We start from the raw sequence: 12,650 nt of genomic DNA on the forward strand, positions 1-12,650 counted from the left end.
GCCTCCTCCAGAACCAGTGGAGACTGTTATTCACTTGTGAGACTGTGGCTTTGCACTCCACAGGATGCAGCAGTGGGCAAACCACCCACTGTAGAGACTTGTAATACTGTGGCTTTGCACTCCCCAGGAAGCAGCAGTGGGCAAACCACCCACTGGAAAGACTTGTGAGACTGTGGCTTTGCACTCCCTAGGAAGCAGCAGTGGGCAAACCACCCACTGGAAAGACTTGTGAGACTGTGGCTTTGCACTCCCCAGGAAGCAGCAGTGGGCAAACCACCCACTGGAAAGACTTGTGAGACTGTGGCTTTGCACTCCCCAGGATACATCAATGGGCATGGAGTCCCCTCTTAGATCTGGCGTCATGCACTCATCTGGCTGAGGTGCCCCGCCCCCTTCACTTCCCCCTGAGGTGCTTGTTTTATTTCTATCTGATGCCCCTGAAGTGTTCTCTTCGTTTTGATCGGGTATTGAGTGAGGGCTTCGCCCATGCATTTTGGGCCCACTGGTCCACGGACTATGCATGTGCAGTACATGGACTTGAATTCTTGGTGTATATATTTTTTAATAGTGTATATATATTTTTAAGTACTGGATTTTTATTGATTACAATCGTTACAATCATTTCCTTTTGTCCTTGCATTGTTCCGGGGGGGTGTAAATGTAATGTGTCAACATGTATTTGTGTGTGTGTTGTAGTGGGTGAGGGTGTTGCGTGTTGTGTGTCACTCTCTTTTCCCTCCCCCTCGCCTGTGTTGTAGGTGCAGGACTCACCGTGGTCTTCGCCGCCGGCGTTCATGCTCCTGGTAGAGGAGCAGGAAGACAATGGCTGGTAGAATATGGAGTTCCGGCTCTATGACGTCCTGGTTCCTCGTGGTGTGTGTAGAGGTGAGCGGTTTTCCTTCCAAGTCCTGTTTCCGCCGTGTTTTTGTTCGCGGTGAATCCGCACCGGAAAAGGTGGCGGATTGGCCTCTCATGATACAGTGGGCGGTACATTGTCTTCCGCCAGGCTGTTTGTTTGTACCGCCGTGGCGGTCTGTGTTGGCAGTTTCCGCCCCGGTTGTGATCCCATTTTTTTTCCGCCGGCCTTTTGGCGGTTTTACCGCCGCTTTAACACCGACCGCCAGGGTTGTAATGAGGGCCATAATGTGTTCTGCTGAAAAACGTCCTCCTCTGGATGCCATGCACTATAATGAAACAGGGCTTTAGGGGGTGCTGCTTTCACCTACTGATAACCTTGACTTGCCACTTTCTAACCTCTGTTGACAGACCATATTTGCCTTGTAACAACACCTTCATTTCACATTTCGATTAATAAGCCAGACTGCTATGGGGAAAAAAGGTCTCTTTTGGTTGGATTGTTCCTCTGGCGATCTGCTAGCTGTATAATTTATTTTTTCCTTCTGTTTTTTCCAAGTGGCATAGTCTGGGCATTAGGTAGAAAATTTAGCAAAATGGAGATTTTGTAGGCAACGTTAAAAATGTCCGCAATATATTAAAGAGACAGAGGTGGGTATTATATAGTTCTCTCAACCTTACAACGCATCAGACGCAAAGAATTCACCACAATAGTTATTTAAATAAACCACAGCACCGATGACTGATGTAATAAATACAAACAACATGCTAAGGGAGTTTTGGGAGTTTATGCCTTATTGCGTAATTACTTAAAATCATTGCAACCGTACAAGCGGAGACTTTAAAAACCATAAAACAATTAATACATTCTTGCTTTCCTTGTGGTTTTTAGTCCAGTTAAGCCCTGTTCATGTGTTGATTGTCTTGAAATGTATAGTCTTACTTACTGGACAACACTGAGTTACTGACTGTTACATTAGACGTTACTCGAAGGGAATCTAGGAGCAAAACATCAGAAAGCCTTTTTTTTTTCCTGATAAAAAGATAAAAGTTCAGTTCACAGGTTGAGTAGGTAGAGTGCCGTTGGTGTTGATGCTGCGGCCATTACTCATAAGCCTGGGGCTGACAGTGTTCCTTTTCTATGCCAGTTGAAGGCTAGTTTTCTCATCATGGTTTGTTGTGGCATGTTTTAAGGAATGTTCTGTTTTTAAAATAAATTTTGCAAAGCAGGCCATGTGTTGTGGAGTCAAACCTTTCAGACTAAACAGGATAGCCTGCCAGCATGTTCTGATACCATTGGTGTTAAAAATGTTTTTCAGATACATCTTTCTCCAGGGCAATAGAGCGGGGCAAATACAAAGGATGTGTATGAAGTCTTCCCGATGATGTGCGCAAAGTCTGCATCGACTGTTGTTTGTGGGTCTAAGCCATTTTAGTTTGTTCATTAATGCGGGTAGTAGTCCGAGTCTGGCATGTAGCACCTTTATTTTTAGTGACGTTTTTAATATTTCTGCCATATAAGGTTGAGCTGTTGGAGCCTTGTATGTGTTAATTGTCATCCAAGCGTGAGATCGAAGTCTGAACTTATCTTTGTCCATGCGCCAGGAAAGCATCTTGATTTGTTTGTTTAAAAGTTGTTTGACATTTTTATGGGGTAAGGACTTTTGCCATAACTCCTCTGCCTGCAGATGCTTTATGGCGAGAGCCCTCTTTAGCCAGGGATTTGGGAATTCTGCCTGGTTTATGTTGATTTCCTCCCAAATCAGTGCCTTTAGAGTATTTGGTTGGGCCAGTCTTAGCATGGATGCATATTTGAGTAATGCCCCGTCTTGAACTAATGTTTGATCTTGTAATTCAATTTCCAGCCTAATCTGCGCAGGCGAGGAGCTGTGTGGGAGGAGGAAGAGAAGGCGAAACACCTTGCTTTGTGCAGTGTTCATAAAGTCGTTCAGTTTGCTTGGATATATTTCCAAACGGTATGTTAGGGTTGGCAGGAATTTAGCTTTTATCACTGTAAGTAGTGGACACCAGATTGGAGTTTGTAATTTTGAGGCCAGGGCTAGGACTGATGCAAGCAGTGATGCCAACCTTACTTTCAGGGTGTTTAGGTGCAGGTGATGCGACCAGCGCCCCTGTAGCCAGACGCCGAGGTATTTGTAGCTTCCACTTCTTTTGACTAATTGATTCCCACAGAACCATTTAGTTTTCTTGATTATCCGTTTCCCAAAAATGATTACCTTGGTTTTCTCGATGTATACCACTAACTCATTAGTTGTGCAATATTGATTGAAGGTGTTTAGCACTTTTTGGAGTCCTGTACCTGAGAGATTCAGTAAGACGATGTCGTCTGCATATAGTAATGCTGTTACGGGATGGTTGCTCAGTTTGGGAGAATGGGAGCCAGTGATGCTTAGCTGTGAGCACAGATCTGCCACGTAAAGGTTGAAAAGCATTGGTGCCAAAACACAGCCCTGCTTAACACCTCTGTCTATCTGAATTCTGGCCGACACTCTTCCGTTGTTTCCCACTTTCACCCTTGCCCAATTTTCTGAGAACAGAAGCTGTATTCCTTTTAACAGCTCTGGTGGGATATTAAGGTTTGCTAGTTTCCACCACAGCTTGTTCCGGTCCACTGAATCGATGGCTTTGGACAAGTCCACAAAGCAGGTGTAAAGAGGCATTTTTTTGTTTGTATATTTTTCAGGGAGCATGGCTAGCGTTATCAGGTTGTCTGAAGTGCTTGCCGAAGGCCGGAAGCTGGTTTGATTCAGAGGTATTAGATTGAATTTGCTCGCCCATTCTTTGAGAGCCTCCAGCAGGAGACCCTCAAATATTTTTGCGTCAATAGTCAATAGTCAATAGCTGTCTGGGTTCCCGTAGGGGCCCTTCTTGTAGATTGGATGGAAAATTGCCCCTTTCCAGGAATCTGGAATTTTGTTTTCCCTGCTGCTGGCATTATAAAGGTTGCAGAGCAGGCCGGTCCAAAGGGCAAGGTCGTGTTTTAGTATTCCTGCCGGGAGACCATTTGGCAGGAGACCCACTCTGTCTGCAGCACCGTAGTTGTTCCTCGACGTTTCTTATTTGGATAGATAATGGCTTTGCCTCACTGCTTGTGGTGGAAGATGGCTCCACTATGTTGGGGCTACCGTAGAGGTTGGAGATCTGTTCTATCCACTTTCTCTCCGGGATCAGGTTACTTTGGGTGCTGGTTGTCCTGCGCTCCAGCTGATTGACTATAAACCACAGTGACCGTCTGTTCTTTTCTTTAGTGGCTTCCACAATTTTGATCCATTCCTGATCAATTTGCGCTTGCTTTGCTTCCCATATTGCCTTTTTATATTCCTTTCTTAATTCCTGAAAGGTACTCTGGTAGCTGTTGCCTGGTGGATGGTTCTTTAGGTGTCTGGCAATTTTATTCAGCTGTTGCCTTTGTTGCTTTAATGTCTGCGTGAACCAGCCATTTCTGCTCAGTAGTGGGCCGGCATTGGATTGTTGATTGGGCTCCAGCTGATTCCTTAATGAAGTTAATGTGGCCTCCCATTTTGAAATTATGTCCACCTGTTCCATTTTATCCGACGTTAAGTTGGCTTTCCATACTTCGTTATTCTCCATGTACTTGTTGGACCATCTTATGCGATGAAGGTGGCTTCCTGGGCCTTGTTCGCCAATCCTCTGTAGTGGAGCAGCGAGAGCGATATTATTCTCTATTTTCATTGTTTGTGGGTGGTGGTCACTTTCGCCCAGGCACTGGTCCAGGGTGCCTTCCTGGGAGCTTCTTTTGCCATGATTGGCCATGTTGAGGTTAAAATCACCTGTGATGATCCAGGGGGTGTTTCCAAATGCCGTTTTTAGAGCTAGCAAATCTTTTTCGGTTGTATCTAGCAGGTGTTGATTACGAGTCATGTTAGGGATGATGTAAATATTTGTTATTATTATGGGCGTCGGTGTTGGCTCCAACATCCAGTTTTCGATAATAATAGCTAACATATGAGCTGACTTCAGGTCTATGCTCTTGGTATTGAAAGATTTGCGTGTGGTTATGTAGATTGAGAGGCCGCCTTTTGGGTGTCCTTAGGCAGATGATGTTGAAGTCGTTCAAGAAGGCTTCCAAATTTGGCTGATTTTACTGCCCCCTGCAGTGTTCCAGGATAATATATTAGTGACCCACAATTTGCTTTTGGACAGCATTGGGCCATTTGGGTGAGTTTTGGCAGGGCAACGTCCGGATCTGTCATTGTGCTCCAGGGTTCCGTCAGGATCGATAAGTGGATCTGTACCTACAGCAACCCTCATCTTGCTGTCCTCCTTCCTGACAATGCCTTATCTGTGAGATGCCGTGGGCGATGGATATAGTGCTCTCTCTTGGGCTCTCGGTGAAGGTAGAGGTAGCCCCTTTAGCGTGTTGCAAAACAGATTGCTGATTCGCTGCCCTGAAGTTGTCCCTTTTATTGGTCTTTTCTTGCAGAATTAGAAAGGAGGGGTATTTTACTTTGCACGCTTCCTTTAGCTCTATGCTCCATTCTTCAAATGTCTTTGAATTGGACCGCACTAACTGTACTATTTCTATGCTGTTAAAGCAGACTTCGGTACTTTCAATTCTGTCGCCTTTTTTTGGTGTTATGAGGGCCACGTATTGCAGATCTTTACTACTTATTGTTTCTAGTCCTTGGATTGCGCCTCAAATTCTCAGAAGATTGGCTCGATTAAGGATGTCCTAAGGGCCCTGAGATTTGTAGGAAGGGCAAAAAGTAAGGGTGTTAATGCCTACGACTTTTGGGGGAGTCAGCTTGATTGTTGATTTCACGCCATTTGTGGTGTGCATGGCTGATGTAACTGCGTCTATGGTTGCCTTTTCTTCTGATTCGGCTGTCGCCTGATTCATGATATTTGTGTGTTGCTGGTGGTATGGAGGGTTTGGATAGGACATTATTGGCTTTGAAGTACAGTGTGTTGACCCCTCTTGGTTGGGATCACCGATCCGTTTGCTGGTGCCCTCTGAAGCCCTTCCAAGGAATGATTCCTGTGTGATAGCCTTGCATTGGTCTGAGTAGAGCTGGTTCTTACTGTGTTCTTGTTCACTTATTCTTTTCTGGTGTGTCATTGGGCTAGGGATAGATCTATGATTTGATCCGGGACCATCCGTCGTCTTCATTGATGGAAGCTGTGTGGTTGCTTCTGGGGTTTCGGATTGTGTCTCGGTTTTGGGTCCTGAATGATTGAATTCTAATCCGTTTGAGTCTCCTATTGTAATTTTCTGTCCGGTTTATCCTGTTTTTCCTTCTTCTTACAGCCTTGTAGGATTGTTCCTGGGCAATGGGGGCATCCGCTGAACTGTTGTGGGTGGTGACTTTGAGTCACACAGTTGGGCGGCTGTGGATTGCTTTTCATTTGCCCTGGATTTTCCTCCTGGTGAGCCATGATTGCAGTGGCTGGGGGGGGGGCATGAATATTTACTTTCCGTCTCCGTTGCCGTTTTATTGAGCATTTTCCTGAGGCGTTTTTTGTTTTTCCAGGAAAGGACAGGGATAAAGGGTCCATTTGTGGCTGTGCGTTCCTGGTTAGCGCCCGTGACTGAAGATCCTAAAACCTGTGTGGGACTTGCAGCATCCTGGGTGGACTGGGTAGATGTTCTTTTTTGTGGATTGTTTGTGTCTTGTGAGCACTGTGGGGGCTGCTTGATGTTTCCTCGCTGGAACAATTCCTGTTTTAGATCTGTCACTAATATGGACATGACTGATGGTAGTTCTTGGAGTTTATCTATAATTGGGCTACAGTGACACTGGTATATCCGATTTACCTTGCCCTTGTCGGCCTCCGTGTGGGACTGTGCTCTTCGAATGTGTGCATTTAACTTGTCCAGCTTAATGTCTATTCCAATTGTGGTGGTTGCCAAATTTAGCAGAATTTCAATTTGGATGTCTAGTTTGTCTGTATTAAAGATTGTTGCATTGGTTATGGCCGTTAGTGTGTTGTTTAGGGCTTCCCAACCGGTCCGCAGTGCGTCCTTCGTGTCCGTGGGGTTGTGGATTTGTGATGTTTCAAGTTCCTGTTCCCCTGTAGTGCTGGGGTGTTAAACGCTCTTTTCTGTGTGTTTGAGGAGGGCGTTCTGTCCCCCTTCCTCTGCACACTGCTCCGCTCCTTTGTTGAAGACTTCCTCTGATTCTTCCTGTGTAAGTGAGGCCTCCCAGCGGGGGGAGTTAGAGTGTTTTGCTGACACTGGTGCTGGTGATGGTGGACCCAGTTCTTCCTGGTTATTATATATGCTGTTTTCATTGGGATTGTGGTTTCTGGGTGTTCCGCCCCCACCCCTGCCTTTTATCACTATGATTGGAGATACAGGGGGTTCCCACTTTTGGGGTTCGATGGTGTGCTCGAATGAATTGTCATAAGTTAAATGGAAGGGTTGAGTGCTTGGTGCACTTGGGATGGACAGGTCCGGCATGGATTCTTGTGCTGCTTTACTTGGGGGGAGCGGTCTCCCAGGAGGTGCCGATTGTAATGGCGCTTTCACTGAAGGATCTCCCGTTTGGCTGTGGTCTTGGGAATGTTCCTCCTGAGGAGGTTTGCAGCAGACTTTTTTTCCCCAGTGTTATGAAATTCTTGTCGATTCCTTGACCCCTGGTGCTTTGACTCCCTCCTTGTCCCTGCTTATGTTCTCCGGGGGTACACACCTCTGGCTCCTCGAGCTAGTTGGCCTTCTGGGGGTCTGCCTCTATTGTGTTTTGATGCCTGCAAGCGCGCTTCATCTTTCCCCCACCCTGCTTGTTTGGTGCTGCTTTCCCTTTTTTCGTTAGGTTTTGGATCCTGTCGTGGGCACTCAGGAGGAGGGAGCTGCGTGTTCTCATAGTCACTTATTGCTCCCACCCACTCTAGGAGTCTGTTGGTTGTGGCTGATAATATCGCTGCTGATTGGGAAAATTGTATTTGGTAGTGTGGCGGCGCATGTACCTTGATTCCTGGAGTGTGCCCCCTCTGGGCTGCTGAGCTGCTAATGGGGCCATCTGTGCCTCCCGATCCAGCTGAGTCCTGCTGAGTCCTGCTGAGCCCTGCTGGTTGCCCTGCTGTGGCCCTGCTGTAGCCCTGCTGTGATCCTGCTGTAGCCCTGGTTGGTCCTGGTGGAAGCTTGGTGGCCTGGGGTGGCCAGCTTGCTGGCTCCTGCTGCTGTTGGTGATGGTGCTGTCTGAGCCCTCCCGGATCCTGCTGAGCCCTGCTGATTGCCCTGGGATCCTGCCATAACCCTGGTTGGCCCGGTTGGTCCTGGCATGAGCTTTGGGGGCCTGGAGGGGCCAGTTGGCTCCTACTGGTCCTCGTCCTGGCCTTACTCTGTGGCTGAGGCAGGGGTGCCTTGCGTGGACCTCCCCCAGGAGAGTGCAGCTGGCGAGTGGGTCTCACCAGCCTCCCAACAAGCCGCACCCAGGCCTGGCTGGGCCACTTCCGAAGAGGGCTGGGCTCTCTCTTACCGGCAACCGCATACCGGCTGCCGCACTCGCGCTGTGCCTCACCTGCTTCGCCTCACTTGCCTTCCCTCTCACTCTCCCTTCCTCCTCCTGCTTCCTCTGTGTTCTGCTGTGAGGGAGGGGGGGCCGGAGAGGCTGGGGAGGCTAGGGGGTGTGGGGGTCATGGAGGCTGTGTGAGCCCTTCGTGGGGATGTTCGGATCAGACCGTGGCGTCCAGTGCTGCCCGATCTGCTTCCTCCTCGCGGTCGCAATGCACTTCGTACTAAATATAAACACGTCGCCATTAAATAACATCCACGAACATGATTTCATCTGCCTCTTCTCTTTGTTGCAAAAGGTCCTTCATGACACATTATACTGTGATCCTGTTTAACCGAGATAAAACCCAGCATGCCATCTTCAGCCAACAATTCCACCGCTCCTCCTTCTGCACGTCCACTGTTAACAAAAAATATAACCATTCATCCTGACAGAGTAACAAAAAAAAGAGCAATCACCAAGACAACTACTAAACATTATAAACATCACATCTCAAGAAAAATCTTTCTTTCTTCTCTTTTTCTGCTAAAACAACTATCTTGTTTTCCATCCTTTTTCCTAAAGGGTGGGATAATACATGCCTCCATGACTTTTAAAGAATCCAGACTTTCTTGAGCATTGTCTGGAAAATATCCATTCGAGTCAAGACACATTTGCTCCTATTATGCTAATTCAAAGCTTACTTGACACATAAGAAGCCACTCTATCCACAGGTTTAAAAAAAAATCCTTAAAGACTGACTTTCCAGATCAGGCTGCTGCTTTAATTATATATACCAAATGCATAGCAACTTAAAATGCTTTTGAAGCCATCGCTTCTCTATAACACAACTAGCCCCAAATAGAGGTATCCACTCCTGTCTACTGCATAAACGCAATTGACCCATCTTGTCAAAATGGGAGAAGCCGTTGCTTATTAACTGCGATTTCAGTGTTATCAACTGCCTTACTCTTTTAGGTCTCATTGCTCCTCTTTGAAGAATTTAACCATGCACAGCTTAGGGGTTGATTTAATTAATAAAAAAAAAAAGCAAGCTAAGAAACGGATCTAGAATTCATTTTAGTTCTCGAAATTACAAATCACCCCTTTCAGTGAAAAGATCTGCCTACAATATCCAAACCTGGAACTCAGACCCTGTACGGCATGACACTAGCATAAAAAGCAGGACCAGCTTCCCTGACAACCTTAAAAAGGCAGATTTTCATTGGTCTGGCCAAAAAGACCGTAACAAATCAAACACTTTATTCATGTCCCTTAATGGTTCATAAAATGGCTGATGGGAAGCTTGCATCCATTATATCCTTCAATAGTCTATACCTGAAATGTTGTTTTCCCAATGCCCCATTTACAGACACATGACCTGCTGAAATTGATGAGCTACAAGAATTAATGTTCCCATACAAGTTCCTCTGTTGGCTAGTTCAAAAATTAAAAATATAAGCTACAGGTGCTGGAGAGAGATGCAAACTTTGTTTCATACACGAGCCAGGCTATCTAGCCCTACAAAGTCTTGTTAACTTTTTAGTGTACCCAGAGCCCAGAATTTCTTAATGAACTACTCAGCTTGCTCTGAAAAGTAAGCTGATGTCCTATATTTTCCAGAATTCCTATGCACCGTCAATTTGAGAAGGCCGTCTCCTACTAAGGGATGAGTGTCCTTTGATTAATTAGTCAGTATAGCACTGTTCCAGAGCATTAGCCATGGTGCTTGAACTAACAATTTCGGGAGATGCAGGCTTCAAATGTGAGTCGGCTTGCATGGCATGATCAGGATCAGATCCGCTGCATGAAGATATAAGGCCATTCTCAGAATAATCTGAAAAAGTGGGAAAGCATAATTGAGCTGAGGGCTCCAGGCCTGGAGAAATATGTCTGTTGCCACTGCTGCTGAATTGCATCTCCAGCTGAAATAGCAATCTGTTTGGAAATTTAGCCTGGAGCTAAACTATCCCCAATGCTGTTAAAGCTTCACCGCCAGGGAGGATTCAGCTGTCTGAGATTTATAACTGGATTCAACTGTAATGATTCCTTTTAGCAATCAAAAAACAAATTGCTCATAAAACCAAGGACCAGTGTATCTGCTGGGTGAATGGTACTTTTGTGCAATAACGTCTTGGCCTGTCTGTCTAGCAGAAGTTGTTCTGCTCTGGAAAAAATGATTGGATGTGGCAGTACACCTTGGAAACGTTCTTATACACACTCTACTGAAAAACCTTCCACCATTTGGAAGACCAGGCGTCGTGGCAGAATTTTCGCTACAAACCCACAAAGTATGCTAATATTGTCCCCAGAGCCACATCTTCAGCATGAATCTTTCTCAGCTCAGTAATTATCATTGTGGAACTTCTGACAGACTCTCCAACGCCTACCTCAACCTCTTTCGACCCTGGATAGGAAGAAGAGGATGACCTCTCTCTGTATTGCCATTGTTGGCTGTATCTGTACCCAGTTAAATTGTTCAAGGAGCTGTGGCTGGCCAAGTGGCACCTGCCTCAACTAGCCATGCCAAAACACCTGTGGCCAAACACCTTTTTTTTAGGAACAATGACACCTTCTCAAGCATGGTATAGTTGCCCGTAAAACTTAGTTACTTCTTTTATTGAAGAGTCTTTGAACGTTTATCCTTGTGCGATTGCCCCATCTTCACTCACTGCAAGCTCCTCCAACTTAAAGTTGATTTTTAATTTAAAAAAAGCCCTTTCGTCTCTCTGCTGCTATTGTACAATTTGTGCTACTCAGAGAGCATGCAGGTCTTTTGGCCCAACTTCTTGAAACATCTGGGTCCATTGGAATTCTCGTAGTCTTAGCCTCTTCAGCCAAATCTAAGATATTTGCAAGCAGTCTTCAGAAATCTAGCTAATGATCCGGACTGCAGGTCTTTCATAAATGTTGTGTCTACTTCAGGGGTGACTGCCCCTTTGTCCTCAGTATGTGGCCAAGGGCACTTTGCCCTGTATTTATTGCAGGCCTCTCTGTTTAAGGATGTGTCTTAAGCCATTCCATGAGGTGTCTGCTCACGTTGTCCGGGGGCACCCAGTATAAAGATCTAGGATGCACCTTCCATTTTAGGATGAAATCATCCTTAGTATTCAACTTCTCTGTGGGTTTCCCATGGTGATCTTGCTCTTTTGACAATGGCAAACCTTTGCCTTTTAGATTCTGTGTCTGTGTCCTCCTTAAGGATTCCCGATATTTCTTTCATCTTTATTGCCCTGGGACAAGATCTAGGCATTGCTCACCTGATGCTGAATCTTCCCACCTCCCGTGGGAAACTCACTACACAGGTCAACGCTGTGTCCCAGGAATAATTCCCATTCTTCATCAAATTGATCTTTGGCATCAGAGGGTGCTACTTGAGGGTTCTCCCGATTCTCTTTACCTTATGCCCTTAGTGCTATCTTAAGCCGGTGGCCCAGCTCTTCCCTAAGTGATCCATTGTCATCCTTTTTAGGTCGAGCGCGAATGCGCTTTGATCTGTAGTAAGCATTGTGGGCTTTTAACTGTGCCCATTGTATTCCCATCACTTTCACTCCTTTGTGGGCTTGCCTTTCAAAAATCCTTTATCATTGGTAAATGATTTACGTTTGTTCCTCCTTGGGGAGGTTTTGTTACTGCCTTGCAGACTGCCCATGCTACATGGATAATTGCATGATTGCCGATACGTTTGACTGCAAACTTCTTTTTGAGTCTCTCCTTCATGCTCATTGCAGCAATGGTGCTTTGAATCGTCTCGCTTAGGTCAACTGTTTTCCTTTTCACTTTCAGTTTAAGCAAAGTCCAGTTAGGAATTTACAACGCTAATAGCTCTAACTCGAGCAAACATGAGACCCATTGCCAATGCATGTTCTCATAGTGAACACGGTTCCCGTGTGCACTCTTTTCATCTGATCCTTTTCCCCTTGGTTTCACCTGGGTGCCCTCCCAGAGCGACCTATCAGATGTGGCATGGCATTTGTTTTGATAAATGCTCTAAAACAGTGCTTCCGGCACACTTTTTAGAATGACAAACTTTCACAACCCACCTAGCTTTAATAGACATGAAGCCGGTGAATTTTCTGAAAAATTTTTAATTAAAACATTGTTTGGTAGCACTCTGTTATCTACAGACAGCACATTTTTCATTCAAATGGCCACTAAATTTGCCCAGACATACAGTTTTACTGATAAAACTATATTGCCCACAAAAGTAATGTGCGTAAATCGGGTTTCAGTGAATATTTATCATTTGAGCATCACCAAGCAGTGTCTTGATCTCTTTTGATCCTACTAAACTCTTGGCTTCCATTACACTTCAGAATT

At 45.7% G+C, this 12,650-nt stretch overlaps 1 protein-coding gene across 4 annotated transcripts in view; it reads left to right on the forward strand.

The window, feature by feature from the left end:
• The window catches only part of TRMT1L (tRNA methyltransferase 1 like), a 274,234-nt gene that overhangs the window by 36,758 nt on the left and 224,826 nt on the right, over positions 1–12,650 (forward strand). The window lies entirely within an intron of this gene.

The sequence above is a fragment of the Pleurodeles waltl genome, chromosome 4_2, assembly GCF_031143425.1.
Source record: "Pleurodeles waltl isolate 20211129_DDA chromosome 4_2, aPleWal1.hap1.20221129, whole genome shotgun sequence".
Taxonomy (NCBI): domain Eukaryota; kingdom Metazoa; phylum Chordata; class Amphibia; order Caudata; family Salamandridae; genus Pleurodeles; species Pleurodeles waltl.